Source organism: Equus quagga, chromosome 9 (assembly GCF_021613505.1).
Source record: "Equus quagga isolate Etosha38 chromosome 9, UCLA_HA_Equagga_1.0, whole genome shotgun sequence".
NCBI lineage: Eukaryota > Metazoa > Chordata > Mammalia > Perissodactyla > Equidae > Equus > Equus quagga.
The window spans coordinates 114,940,341-114,954,796 of NC_060275.1; the positions used below are offsets into that span (position 1 = coordinate 114,940,341).

A 14,456-nucleotide genomic window follows, 5' to 3' on the forward strand; every position below is an offset into this window, starting at 1 on the left:
TAAAATATAGATTCTAGAAATACATATTTTTTTGAAAAGATCAAATTTTGTAAGGTCAGAGTGTATTATTACATTATTGATTAGTTATTAAATTCTAAGCATGTGTTCTTCAGTGTGGAGAATAAAGGAAGGCAAAGTTATTTCCCAAAGGACATTATTTATCTATTTTGATTGTAAAGTAGTGAAGCAGAAACAATATTAAAACGTCAGAAACCAGTGGCCAGTCTAAGATAGAAAACACTCATTTCCGCCTGCCTGTTCATTTGAGAGATAAAGTGCAAGCTTTATCGCACTTTAGAAAGTCAACAATACTCCACATTTCCTAAATAAGAAAGTCAAATATTTCCAGATATTGCGTTTCCTCTATGACGACCATTCAGTCCGCTTTAGGGATTCTAAACTACTAGAAAGATGGAGTCAGAAATAGCAGGTTCTGCACAACGTCATCTGTAGGAAACTACCGTTGGAACACAAAGAAATGATAATATGTGAGCTTGTCTTGTATTTTGATCTCTAAATTCAGTAAATGCGGGAAACAATAGCATGCAATAGTACACTTATTTTAATATGTACTTATTTCCATTAGAGCGGGACTTCTCTGCCTTCTCTTCAAGGAAAACCTGCAATACATTTTTGAGGGAAAGAATCACGGAAGGACAACCTTTGAAAGTTCATATGCATCCTGGAGTATTTTCAACGTTAATCTGTTGTAGGAAACACCACATTCTTCAGGTATTGTGGATTTAGCAACTGATATTCAGTGCTGATAAACAAACATTTGTTGAATGAAACATTTTCTCTGTCTTCCACATTTTCTCTTTTTCCTTTCTTAATTTTTTTTGTGGACAAAGTGGTGAGAAAGTAGGGGTGGAGGGAAGCTGGGCTTTGCTCCCAGGTTCTCAGGGCCAGGTGTCCATCTCCTGGGCTCCCCTCCAGTGCACACCAGTTTGGTGGCTGTTGGGAACTTTCACCCAGGGAGCAGAAGGTAGGCCAGGAGAGCATCTTGATGAAGATGGGAAACTCTCACCACAGCCTGCTCACCCCTGCCTGCTCTAGGGAAAGACAGGTGCAGTCTACAGGAGACTGAGCATGTGCCTGTGGGGGGACCTCAGCGCATGGTAGAGAGTATTTCTCCATGAGCTCACATTACTGAGTGTTGATCATTTGTTCATTCATTCACTCATTCATTTATCTGCCCATTCGGAAAACATCCACCATTGTCCATTAAATGCCAGGCCCCCTGATAAGCACTAACGGTAAATGCAAAGAAGAATGAGACAATGTCCCGATACCATGTTGTCCATAAACTATCAAGGAGCCCATCCACAGTGCACCTGCTGTCAGATGAAGTTAGAAGGACAGGCTGGTGTTTGGAGGAAGCCACATGCCTGGGATCCGAGAAAATAGAAGGGCAACAGTCCAGGAGCACCTGCTATGCGCCACCTGCTCCCAGGAGCTGTAGTCATGTGAACCAATTGAACCAAAACAGCCCCACCTGGTTAGTGTTATCACTACCTCCTTGCGATAGAGACAGAAGAGGCACTTAGCGAGGGGGCAGGGAGCTAACACTTTCATAAGTGCTGGTACTGACATGTATGCCAAAGGGAATATTGGTACTTACGAAGGTAAGAAAACACTTTTTATCTAAGAATTATCTTTTTAGTTTTTGTTAAATTCCCCTTGATGTTTCAACTTAAGAAATAAAATGGAGAAAGCAAAAGTTTTTAATAAGTTAAATGTCCATATATACATATGGGGCAATACAAATTAATATTAATTGTATAAAATAATGAGGATAATGTATTGTGTGGTCTAAAATATAACAGAAATGAAATGTACAATGACATTAACACAAAATATGAAATGGCAGTAAATGGAGTTAAAATATTCTGAGGTTCTAGGTTCTGTGGGAAGTGGCAAAAGACAGTAATTTATCTTGGACTGCAATGAGTCCAGAATGGATGCAATTTCCATGTAGCAACAAAAAGAGTGAAAGAATGTATGACTAACAGGCTAACAGTGAAAATGGGAAAGAAGTCTTCAATGAATGCAAAATAAGTAAAGAGTCAAAAAAACTTAAAACAGGTGGCACAAATAGAAAACAAATTATAACATGGCAGTTATTGGCCCACTGTATCAGAAATGACACTAAGTGTAAATGGACTAAATACTCCAATTAATTGACTGATATTATTAGATTGGATTTTAAAAAAAGATAAAATGTAACTCTATACTACTCACAATAAACACATCTTAATGTGTAATGTGTAAGAAAATATACAGAAAAATAGGGATAAATTATGAAAACTTCCATGATAAGAAAGCTAGTATAACTATATCAATATCAGAAAAACAGACTTTGGGGGCTGCCCTGGTGGTGTAGTGGTTAAGTTTGCGTGCTTTGCTTTGGCAGCCCAGAGTTCATGGGTTCAGATCCCAGGCACAGACTTACACACTGCTCATCAAGGCATGATGTGGCAGCATATCACATACAAAAAATAGAGGAAGACTGGCATAGATATTAGCTCAGTGACAATCTTCCTCAAGAAAAAAGAGGAAGATCGTCAACAGATGTTAGCTCAGGGCCAATCTTCCTCACCAAAAAAAAAAAAAAAAAGAAAGAAAGAAAGAAAGGAAGAAAGAAAAAAGAAAAATAGACTTTGTGGATATTTTAGTCTTTGAGGAAAAAATGGACAAGTCCACATATTTTTAAAAATTTTTTTGGAGACAGAGAAATACCACTGAGTTTTATTGTGGACATTGGTGATATGTCTTGTAATGCAGTTCCTTCCACTCACAGATACTGGTGGTGTGAAAGGGAGTGAAGAGGCGGGCTTGTTCATTGCTTTATTTCTCAATTCCTGAGGAATAACTGGAAAGTAGCATTTTCTCTGTAGTTATTTGTTGAATGAATGAATGAATGACCTGCTGAGCATTTTATCAAGGGAACATCAAAGAAAAATCTAATTTTGAAGCTTCTGTTCATTGTTGGTGCTGCTTAGGGTGGAGGCCTGGGCAGACAGAGCTTATGTTTTAAAATCATATTAATGACCTCGGATCTAAACACAAGGCCTGGGAAAATCTGGATCAGAGATGCTCACACAAAGGGAAACCCAACTATTCTGAAAAATAAGGTAGTGATTGCCTTGGGATTTTCTCTCTGGTGACAACAATACCATGGGGATGGGGCCAGGGAATGGAAGGAAGGTGAGAAAGACCCACACAGGGCGAGGAGAGAGCCCCGCTTCCTGTCAGAAGGCTGCACCCAAGGAGAAGGACAACATTCAGTGTCCCCATGTTGGGAAATGGCTGGTGAACACTGGCAACCACTTGAAATTACATTTTGCTTTGATTCCTATTCTGAACTCTAACTCCCATTTGTTATTCTCCAAATTTCATTAACAATCTAACAATACAGCAGCATCACGTTAGCCTAACAGAGAGGAGGCGAGTTCAAATTCTGGACTTAAGCAAAATGTTGAAAGACCAGGAACTCTGTCCAACGGTGTGAGACATCTCAGCACCCCACCAGGGGCCAGGATAAGCAACACCAAGAGGACGGACAATATTGAGTTCCATAGCGAAATAAGAAATCTAGTAATATTTTTATTTATTAAAGAAACAGGTGGCCTCAGAAAAATGGAGCTACTTGGAACTCGGGTGCCCAGAAACTACTAATGACATGAAAATAGATGTTCATATTTTAAAACTTAAAAAAAAATCTGTCCTTACTATGCACAAATTGAGAGTTAGATAATTCTGATGGATGGTCTGGTATCTATATAAGCCTGTTCTCTCTCCAATCTCAGAAGCCACCCGAAAAGACAATGGGATTTATGTTTTAAATAAACGGCATTTTAGTACCTTCTGTAATCTTATATAAAGAGCCACTCCATCATCTACTGATCTTTTGCTATCCATTCCCCAAAGACACACTTTTGCCACTTATCTTCAATTCTTCCATGTTTTGGCCTCTGTGACCAACCAGATAAGGTTAGACGTTTGAGAAGTCTGAAAGTCATAAAACACAAACTGTAACCAAGGAAGTACTTAGCAGACAGACTTTGTCCCTTAAAGACTGGGACTGAGTTCTGCTAAGGTTGCATTCACTTAATTGCATTTCTGTAGGTACTGAATGCACCACATGTACTGAGTCACACTGTATGGGATGGTCACTGTTTCTTTTCTCTGTTTATTGATCAATGTAGTAGATGATTGGGTGTGAGGCCAAAATATTATAAAGGAGCCATACTGTTCATAATCTATTTAAACAAATAAATTTGTTGTCTGTTTTTCTGATATTGATATAGTTATACTAGCTTTCTTATCATGGAAGTTTTCATAATTTATCCCTATTTTTTTGTATATTTTCTTACACATTACACATTAAGATGTGTTTATTGTGAGTAGTATAGAGTTACATTTTATCTTTTTTTTAAAATCCAATAGATCTAAGAAAAGGGTGAAATTGCCATCAACAAAATTCAGGAGACCTATCTGGCTATGTTGTCAGCCATGAACAGAGCAGCCCCAGGCAGGGGCAAAGGCAGGCAAGTTGCTCCAAGATGCCACCAAATTTCTGTCATAATCAAAGCAAGCAGACACTGAATATAAATTGGTTGACTTCTAAAACAGTGAGAAGGAATGTTAGCATGGAGAATATAACAGAATATGAATCTGGATCTAGGCTACCTATTTAGAAATCCCAGCGGAATCTGTGTGTCTACAGAGATGAGTGATGGTTGGATTCATCAGATTAAAACCAATTTTTAACTCTTGCTGATGGGTGATGGATGAGTTAAGGGCTAAGAACAAATAAAATGCACCAGGTCAAAACGCTCAGTTTACATAGTCCTGCATTATTATCTTGTGACGATAAGCCGTGTATGTGTATGGATTTAGTGCAGTCTTTCGCTGAATTTAAAATCAGCAGTAGACTTTTGTGATGTTTCCGTGAGTTTCTAGTCATGCTTCTTGTAGCCAGTGCTGTCAGCATCCTACCCATATTCCCTCTGCTTCCTGGGAGGCAGCTTGTTCCTTTCTAAATCTATAGTTTCCTGTGTCTCAGCCAATGAGGAAATAATTGGTGGATAAATACTCCAGCTTCTGCATGCACCCACCTCAGTGGGTGGATCTGAGGATGCTCCATACTTCCCTCAGAGGGTCTCCAGCAGGACAGAGTTTCTGTTGCCACCAGGAGCCCCTCTCAGTGGCTGACCCCCCTCCCCAGTCCATTCTCTCACTCTGCTACCTGGAACCATGTTCCAACTAAATGACTATACCCAGAGCCTTGTCTTAGGGTATGCTTAGGGTAACCTAACTGAAACATTTATAAGCATTTTCTCTTCTCCTCCTGTAGCCTGTAACAAGAATACGCTAAACCCAAAGCACACAGAGTCGGCCTTTCTTGAAAGACACAGGTTCCATAAACAAAAAAGAAGAATCAGATACAGTCATTCTCTTCCATGGCTGTAACCTCATTTAATGACCAAACGTAAATTATGATCTTTATTTTAGACCCAAATGTAGATGGATGACTGGCTTTTTATAGATAGTTTGAAAAATACAGGAAATAAACTTCATATATTGTATAAACCAAAGTTTTCCTTTTGTTTAAGTATTAAAGAATCTGTGTGAATTTAGACTGGATTAAAGATTTTGGCAACAGCCAACAGGCAAATAAAAGAACCCCACTATCATGCAATTTTGGTACCGCCAGCAGACTGCAAGACCTCCGATTAGAGCTCATGTATGGGATCTGTGCTTCAGGGTCTGCACGTGTCCTCCTGGGGATCACAGCCTCGGGCAAGGTGGTGATCTCAAACAGAAGCCCACACTCAGTGTGGTGAGTCAAGACCCTTTTACATTAGTCTTTCTTCCCTTATAAAATGCCATGCTCCAAAAGAAAAGACCAAGATTATGGCACACATGGCAAATATAAACTCAATTCATAATCTGACAAAGTTAACATTTCCATTAATATTTCATCTTTTTGCTAATGTAGCTGTGTGCTCTGCCAAATTATCTGAAAGCAACACACAAACTAAAGTGCTTAATATACCAGATATAACCTAGCTACATTATCTCCAAGTACACTGAAGAAATTCCTTAAGGGGACTTTTGGAAAATCAAGTTGTCATTAAACTGATGGATGCATACCATTACCACTTCTTTCTCTTGCTAGGAAAGATTATCTAACTATAGAGAATTTGGCTAATTATGGCATATTCAAAGGCTATCTGACAAATAACTTGGCCTTGGTTTAACGGTTCCATTTCAACACATCCCTTTATTAAACCTCTAATTATTATTCATTGGCAATAATGTTTTCCTAAAATTTGTTGTTTTAAAGTGTGCCTCATAGAAGAGCTGCAGAGTTAGTAAATTTCAATGTTCTACTGATCAAAGTTGAAGACTCTCTGAGCTAAGAAGTACTTCTAATATAATGAAACAAAGCCGATATTATAACTTTATATTTTTATGCTATATTTGAGATTATTTCGATGGATAGGAAAATCCAATTTAAGCAAAGAAGACTTCTACTCAAATTTTGAGCTAAGATATAGTAATGCATATTATACCCTGTCTATTCAATGAACAAAGCATGCAATACATATTTAAATCTGCTTTACTTTTCAAAAGGGAGGATGACAGTGACATGCTCCTTTCATAAGAATTTAAAAATTTTTCACCTTCAAAATTCTTATTTCTATTTAGTCCCTATTTTAAACACAATTCAACTACATTGGGATGCCAAACCAATGCAATGAACAGAAGGGATATTGTTATAAATTTTCTTCTTCCCAACAAAATGTAGCTATCAGAATGGACAGACACCAGATCCCTAAGCAGCCACTGGGTTACAGGTGGTACTGAGGATACAGATGATGTCATTCATTACTGTCCTGCAGTATGAAAGGACTAGGTGTTCACTTGGAATCAAACGCTAAAAACATTGCACTTGGAAAATACCTGCCGGGGTCAGGAAGAGAAGATGTCAACCCCTTCCCCAAGCTCACATCTTCTCTTGCAGCCAGCTTCATGTCTGCAGGTCTCAGGGAATAAGCATCCTCCATCAGCCCAACCTCCAGTACCAGTACATCCCCGAAGTTAAGTTGTAGTAACAACTGCTATTGCTGCAGTTTCTCGTCATGAAATTCAGCTTGCTTCTCCTAGATTTCTCCTTACAAACCTTGCTTCACATTGAGCAATTGGAACACATTGAATACTCATTATTTGAAAGGTCTATGCCTTTGACTTTTACAAAAAAGCAGTCATCATATCTACATATGACATAGAGTAGCAGCACTTTATAGTAGAAAGAGCACTGAAATGGATGAAGATGTGTGTTCTTGCCCTTTCTCTGCCTTTATCTAGAAGACCTCAATAACATCATTCCAGCCTTTTGGTCTTAGTTTGGTTGTCTAAAAAATACATCTATTGGACTAGGTGAGTTTAAGGTCTCCATGTCCACATATGTTCCCAGCATTTTACAGAACCACAAGAGGCCCTTTCTAGAATTTACCTCTCATTGTTTTTGAGTCAAACAATTAGTGACACAGAGGAAAGAACCTAAGTGTTCAAATCCCAACATGATGGCAAAGACTATAAGAAGGAATGCAGGAAAGGAAAGACCACTTGGGATCTTGGCAAAGATGACAGGAAGGAGACTGAGTCTGTGCTGGTTCTTGAAGAGTGACTTCAGTGAGTGGGAGGAAGGTGAGGAAGGGCCAAGAGCTCTGGCGGGCCTATATCAACAGACGGTATTTGCGTGCAAAGGGAAGGATGGCTTGTTTATTTCACATTTTAGGAAAACTGGAATGCTTTGTGCAAATTAAAGTCAATATGCACTTCAACAAATCACTGTTTCTTTTTATAAAACAGTAACTACTTTCATTGCACACATATATTGGTGTCTCATTTTACAAACCTTGGTCATGTTCAATTTCATTTAAATTTAAACATTTTTGACCAAAACCCAGGCAAAATAGATACAGGTGTGGCTTATAGGAGGTATAGTGAGGTGATATTCATTAAGAAGTCAAGACCAGATGGAATTTGTGTCTTCCAACTTCACAACCACTGACGGCTCTTTCCACTTACTCTGATTTGTAAGCTTAATGAGATGACCGAGAGGATTTTAGAGAGAACATCATTAACAGAAAGTGGAAAGGATGAAATTATCACTCACATGTGATTGCCCTCCAGCAAGAAATGTTAGAGAACAAAGGGCCAATCAAGTCAAATTATAAATTATGTCTATAGTCATGGATGACAGCAAATTGATACTTCTAAACTTGAACTGTTTACCATCACTGTCAATTCAATTCTCTAAAATAGAGCCTCTGGTGGAAAAAAAATCACTCATAAGGTAGAAAATATTCAATTCTTGGGTGGGAGAATATGGAGGTCTTAAGAGAAGAGGCACAGCTCTGCTCTCTCGACCAGGCGGTAGGACAGGTACTGCACACACACCCAGAGCAAGATGGCGGAGGGGTCCACGAGCAACACGGGCACCTCTCAGGCCAAAGTACCCACAAGGTCTGAGAACAACCTATCTCAACACCAGTGTTGCTAAATCACCCAAAATGAATCTTACCCTACAAACAGACTACCACGCTCACACACTACAAAGCAAAAAAGTAAAATGCTCCAGAGCGACATCAATCCTGGTCTGACTTGCCTCTCAAAGATCATCTGCCCATAGGCAAGGAACACCATCTAGCCCGAAAGAGGCAAAGTCAGTTGAAGTAAACCGTGGAAGGAATCTGTGAAGACTGTCCACACTCCAGGACTTCGGCCAAAAAACCTCAAAAAACAAAACACAGGTGACCAAGTGATTTCTTCTGAGAAGAAGGAAAGGTGGAGATGCTGATGACGCCGTCAACAGAGGGAGATGATAAGAAGAAGTAAAAAGAAGTAGTACGTTGATGAAAGGCTGCCAGGAGCAAAATTGAATATTTTAATGTTCAAACGCAATCCCTTAATGAAACTATATGTTGCAGATGACTAGATACACAATGAAGTTGTATACACACAACAGTTGCAGCAGCCTGGGTTACTGCACTGAAATAGCGAGGCCCCTTCTTTCCTTGCCTCACTGACTGTAGACTTGGCCAGGTGATTTGGCCTCTCCACTGAGATGCAAGCAGCATGGTGCGTGCTCCTTGTGAGCAGAAGCTTTAAGAGCCAGGGTTGGGCTCACCATGCTTTTGTTGCCCTCCACTTTGGGGACCAGTAATGTCCCAGGTAGAGGCTACTCTGAGCCTGGATCCTGTGCATGGTACAAAGCGGCAGTCCCCTCATGTTGGACAAATACAAGAAAGAAAGCATTATTGTTGCTAGCCACTTTGATTTTGCCATGGCACACCCTTGCTCTTTGGACAGATGCAATACTGTAGGTATCAGGGCGTGTACAACCCATGTACTCAGGCCTCCTGGGCACAGGATTTTCACAGCTGTTCTGACTTGGTGAGATTTTGCTTACTCACTCACATAGGCATCCTCCCCCGTGCGAGCTGAGGCTCCAGTCCCAAAGGTCTGGAAAGTGCCCCTGTGAGGTACTGATTCTTTTCCCAACAGAGTAGAGGAGGCTGAGACTCAGCAAGGTTACTTGGCCTGTGAGGAGCAAGTGGGGGAGGGTCTTTGTGACTCCAAAGCCAACGCTGTTAATCTTATGTGGTCTGCATTGCAGGCCAGTGAGGAAGAGGCTGGGGCATGGCCTTGGGTTCCTTTAAGGGTGTCTGAATCACACAGTGCAGGAATTACCCCACCCAGTGTGGGGCACTTCTGTCCTAATTTGCATTTTTTCTCCCATGATAAAAAACAAGGATCACTTCTCTAAAAGGCTGAAGTCATAAGGATTTACCCATGCTGCTTGGCGGCAGGTGTCATCCTACATACCAGTTGTCTATATTCTCCAATTAAAATTTTTATTTGCATTGGATAGAAAAGCAATGGGCTTTCATCAGTCAGCCGAGTTGCCGTACTTGAGAATATGGGCAGTGCACTGTTACACTGTGATGTTCACAACATCAACCACGGGAAGTACTGAGAAAAGAGCACTGGAGTCTGTCTGGTGGGGTGCAGACCTAGCTGCCTCCTTGATAGTGGGGAGGCTGCGGGTTCACTTCAACCTGTCAGAAGCTTGGGATTCTAGCCTGGAGAAGGCTGCTCTCCCTAAGCCTGGCTGCTTGGATGCAGGAAACCATAATGAGTGTAAGAGAAGTGGGAACAGGTGAGGGTCGGTGCCAGAAGGGTGTGGTGCTTTGGAAGGGAGATCAGGTCCTTCAATGTTGCTACTAAGTTTGGCTTCCATAAAGATATATAAGTTCACATTTGGGGCATTCAGAATTGTTGATCAAAGAACAACGCACCTCTCTTGTACGTGGATGTGAACTATTCCTAGTTTTCCCAGGAAATTACAGAACTGCTCTACTTGAATGCAGATGCTGTGCTCTTAATTCAAGATATTTTTTTCTATTCAGCAAATATTTACTGTCTACCTTCCAAGTACCAGTCTCAGTCTTAAGCGATTTGTACTATCTCGCTTAATTCTCCCCATGACCCAACGAAGCCGGTGTTATTACTGTCCCTATTTTTATGAAGAGGAAACTGAAGACCAAACAAGTTGCAGGACTTGCTAAGTATCACACATCAGGGAGGTGGTAGAGTCAGGATTTGAACCCAGGGAGATAGTTAGTGGTTAGCGCTCTTAACCAGTCCGCTAAAGGGCATCCAGAAAAAAGAGACAATACATAAACAGGTACAAGAATAGATAACCGCTTCTATTAGTGACAGGGAGGGACACTTCCATGTGGTAGCGTCTCAGGGCACGACTGATTCTCTTTTTTTTCAGTGAGGAGAATGGCCCTTTATCTAACTCTGCCGAACTTGGAGACTTGAACCCGAAAGCAAAATTGCTCTTGGGGTGAGTCTCACAGGTCCCTTCAGCCTCTTCCCATCGATGCAACCCACACCCATGCCCACCCATCCAATCCACGGCCACGTCAGCACACTCCCCAGGGAACACTGGGGCACAGAGCAAATCACAGCCAATAGCTTTCTTTGAAAAGGGAGTGAACTGAGGAGATTTCTGGAACAAACTCCTCGACATTTCTCTCATGAACTCGTGACTGAATCCTAAAGTGAGTATTTACATCTTCTGCTGTGAATGCAAAGTTGAGTAGCTGGCACGGGGAGGTGATCCACGGACTCTAGCACGGAGATAGAAGTTCAAATTTCATCTGCTTATTTGTCCTGAAAAACTAAGTGCCCCAATGCCAGCCTCCAGAGAAAGCCCTCAAAGACACAACTCAGCAGATAACACCCTTTAAATATTGTGCCTGTCCTCCAACACTAATTATCCCCTTGGGCGCTGATGCGGTTGGTACTGAGAGACAGACCCATCATTTCTGCCTGACATCAACTTCTCAGGGAAAGAATAACAAAGGAGAAAAGAGAGTGGGCAGAACTGCATGAATTCCCATTCTGCTAATCAAGCCATGTCCTAAGCTTCCTCAGATAAAAATCAAAGCTGCAAGAAGCAAAACGTACAGCAAGATCATCATGGCAAAAAGATGGACTGTCACATTCCTAGAATTTTATTAAAAGTAATTCAATGAAAAGACCATGGTTCCAACTAAAGAATAAAGGTGCCCGTCTGCTGTGGACTGCTTGACTGCTAACTCGTTACACACTTGATGGTACTAATATTGTTGGCACACAATATGTTTAAGCTTTATCTTTGTCTTTAGAAGATGTATTCCTAGTAATCTAGGATTTTCTTTCAGGGAATCTCCCACCTAAGTTCCACTAATAGTTCTCTCTTTGGAGAGTATCACATCAAATATTAGCTAAAAACAGTGATTCTTGTTCAGAATCTCAAAGGCACTGCTACCTGACAAAGAAAAATAAGTCGTGGCTTGCAGCTTCTGTAATTAAAAAAGATCTTATAATAGATTTTCTTGCAAACTGCATGTGATGACAACTCAAGTTTAAATGACACAGGTAACGGAGCAGGAAACTTTACTTGGTGTGTTTTCTAACTCCTTTATTTATTCTGAGCATATAAGTTCTTAAGACTCACCACAATCTCAAGTCCAGGGGTGGCAAACTCAGCCTGTGGGCTCTGACTGGCTTGCAGAGAGCACAGATTTGTGTTTATGTGTGTGCAGGTCTAAAGAATTCAAACAGCTTTAGGTAGGTCATGTACTATACAGCTTGCCACAGTCCTCACCATTCCCTATAGTACTGTAATTTCATGGTACACATCTACCTTGTCTGCCTATCTTCTTCATCATGACTTCTCACTCTCAGCACTATTGGCATCTGGGTCTGGATAGTTCTTTGTTGTGGGGACTGTCTTGTCCACTGTAGGATGTTTAGCAGCAAGAATCCCATAGACTTAGACTAGACTAGAATTTAGTGGCGCCTACCCGCTAGATGCCAGTAGAACCCCATCCCCAGCTGTGACAACATACTGCTTACAGGCAACCACCTCGAGGCATTGCTACTGCTCCCTGGGGGTGAAACCTCCCCTGGCCGAGAATCACTGCTCCAAATGTGAGACTCTTCCTTTGGATCTCTGACCTGACTAGTTTTCCCCTATAATCTGCCCCCCCTCCCTTACTTCCATTCCTTTCCACCCTGGACTCCATGGGCCATTGCTTCAATCACTTTCTTGTCCCCATCCTTCCAGAATGGGAGAGCGCTCCTCTCCACGGCATCACTCAGAAGTATACCATGACTTCTGCTCACATGCCATGGGCCAGAGGTCATCATAGGCTATACTCAGCTCTAAGAGACGCTGGGGCATGTCTTTATTCAGGGTGGCATGTGCCTGGCTACAAAGATCCTCCTACTATAGAAGAAGGAGAGAATGGATATCAGGAGAAAAAACAGTGGTCTCTGTGACATGCAGAGGATGCAAATGCAGCATTTCCAAAATGGAAGCCATCACCTTCCCTCCCAGAGCTGTCCCTCCCCTCGCAACCTTAGTTCAGCTAAAGGCTGACCACCCACCCAGCTGCCCAAGCAGACGTGCTTGATTATTCTTTCCCTCTTACCGTCGCAGGTCCAGTGAAGTGGCGATTCCTGTCCACCGTACTACAGAATTTGCCCCTTTCCCTGACCTACCGCCTCTACCCAGTTCTTGGCCACCTCTGTCACTCATCTGATGAGTGGACCACCTCCTAACTGGTCTTCTTACCTCCTGTCCTACCCCTCACTCACTCTTTCTCTTCTGCAGCAGAAATCTTTCTAAAATGTGATGCAGCCAGATCAGGTCAGTCCCAGCTCTGAATGCTTCTACTGACAAATCCAGACCCTCCAGTTTATACAAGATCTGCTACACCCCCATGAACTCCACTTCCTTTACTTCCTCCTCTTCTTGAGCCTGTGGTCCAGCTCTGAGTCACGAGCAGGACCAGCCTGGTGCGGTGCTCACCTCCTCCCTAGAGGAAATGTAGCCCCAGGACCTGGACCGCTGGCACCATCATGCCATTCCCACCCATGCCCACCTTTCTTTGCTAAGGTTATTCCTGTCAATTACTCAGGCGAGCTTTTGGTCACATACAACCTCCTCCATCACCTGCTCTGTGAGAGCTGTCCTGCAGGCATTCCCCACTCCCAACTGGGTTAGGTGCTGTGTGCTGCCTTAGCATCCAATGTTAACCCCCAAACTCCACTGAAATCACCTGTTTACTTTACTGCCCAAGGTTGTAGGTGTCAGTGCGCCCAGACTGTGCCTTCTTCAATAGTATATTCCTGGTACAGAACACAGAGCCCAGCACAGAGTAGACATTCAACAAACATTTGTCAGATGGATACAGGAAGGAATGCACAAACATATGGCCAGTGCCTCACTAGACTTTGAATAAGATTTCCACTAGGCAGCTTATTAAATAATCTGATTTTTCAATAATGTAAATGAGGAGAACATCCTGGCCTCAGCTCTGTCACTCATTAAGTGGACAGTGGGTAAATTATGTGGCCGCCTTGTCCCTCAGTGTCCTCCTTGTAGCCTGAGAGGTGTTTGAGTGAATTTCTGCTATCTCTTTCACTTCTAGGCTTCTTCCACAAAGTGTCAGGAGGAAATAGGAAGACATCCTAGAGTGTGGCAGCATAAAAGGAATACATTTTGAATAATTTTTTTGGTAATTTTTAAAAACCTGTGATTTTCTCCGTTAGAAGAAAGAGTGGGAGGATGTAGCTAATAAATATAGATACACATATATATCTTTTGACTTTGTCACAATATGCAGTAGTTGGAATGCATGCACAGATTTCTAGGGCAACTGTGTAGAATGAAGAGCATTTAAACTCTTTCATCTGTTTTTCCTAAAGCTGCCCTGCGATCCGGTCTTTCTAGAGCTGATGAAGACGCAAATCTCCTCTTTGTTATTCTGCAGGTACAAATCCAAGTACTCATGTAAATTATGTCAGTGAGGGCTCCT

At 41.7% G+C, this 14,456-nt stretch overlaps 1 protein-coding gene across 3 annotated transcripts in view; it reads right to left on the reverse strand.

Moving 5' to 3' along the window:
• ADCY2 (adenylate cyclase 2) overlaps positions 1-14,456 on the reverse strand; it is a 401,911-nt gene that overhangs the window by 125,558 nt on the left and 261,897 nt on the right. The window lies entirely within an intron of this gene.